At 45.6% G+C, this 1,138-nt stretch overlaps 1 protein-coding gene across 1 annotated transcript in view; it reads left to right on the forward strand.

Annotated features, from left to right (window-relative positions):
- Positions 1–1,138, forward strand: part of LOC115290731 (xanthine dehydrogenase/oxidase-like) — a 55,753-nt gene that overhangs the window by 46,004 nt on the left and 8,611 nt on the right. The gene's annotated exons all lie outside the window — the stretch shown is intronic.

The following is a 1,138-nucleotide window of genomic DNA, read 5'->3' on the forward strand; positions in this document are numbered from 1 at the left end:
TACAGCCATTTGCCAAACCCGAATACCAAGCTGGTAAGGTGCTTAAGGGCGCTGAGTTTGCTGACCCACCCGCAGCCATCTCTTTAAGATACTCAAATGATGTTCAGCCTGGGAGCAGATGGGCATATACAGCCTGCCCTCAGTATCATAACCCATCAATATGGTTCCTCTTTACACACTCATCTGCCATAGGGGCACACCAGCCCATGACTAAGGACACCACAGTTATACAGCAGCCTCTAACATGAACCTATCATTGAGACCTTACAGTCACCCCCCCCTCCTTGGGCCACAATTTCATCATCTGCAAAGTGGGGTAATTACACTGGCTCTCTTTCCTCACTGAGTTGCCCAAGAAACCAAATAGAAAGCACAGAGAAGGTGTTAGTGACCGCTATCATCAGTGAGTGTCAACAATTTGTCCCCAGGACAGTCACAGTCCAAGATCACCAGGGTACCCTGACTCTGTTTAAGCTCCATTCTGGGAGGAAATGATAATACTTTCAAATGTAGACCCTCAGGGTTGGGCCCTCCTTTATTGCAGCTGAAGAACACAAATTCCACCCCTTTGTCATTTGGTTTACCCGACTGGGGTACAACTCAGTCATGATAAGTACCACGTGGGCAGCTCCAAGGATGACTTGTTCCAACTTTACAAAGCTGTTGACTGAAACTATGTCTAAACTGACACCAACATGATAGAAAAGGTTCTAAGAGAATCTTCCTTTTCCTTCAGGGAGAATTGTTGGAAGAAGAGAGGATTGTCTATAATTCCTACCAAGTTTGGAATAAGCTTCTCTATTCCTTTTTTAAATCAGGTAATTACTTTATTTAATTCTGTCCTCTCCACTGGGCTGGGACCCAATTTCCCCCTCTGTCTGCAGTATCACATGGGAAAGGCCATTGTTGCTGGTAACAGAGCAGAGTGGAGGGGCTCTCTGCTGTTTAAATGGGCTTGAACTTGCATATCCCTATTTGTCCAGAATGTCATGGATCAGTGAGGGCTGCATGGGACAACTCTCAGGTCTTCTTCTTTCTGACTGGAAAGTAACAGACAACTACTCTGCCTTTCTGATCTATCACTTGTCTTAGAGTGAACACAAAGACATTTGACCTCCTTCCCTCTGAGGAAGACGTG

The sequence above is a fragment of the Suricata suricatta genome, chromosome 4 (assembly GCF_006229205.1).
Source record: "Suricata suricatta isolate VVHF042 chromosome 4, meerkat_22Aug2017_6uvM2_HiC, whole genome shotgun sequence".
Classification (NCBI taxonomy): domain Eukaryota; kingdom Metazoa; phylum Chordata; class Mammalia; order Carnivora; family Herpestidae; genus Suricata; species Suricata suricatta.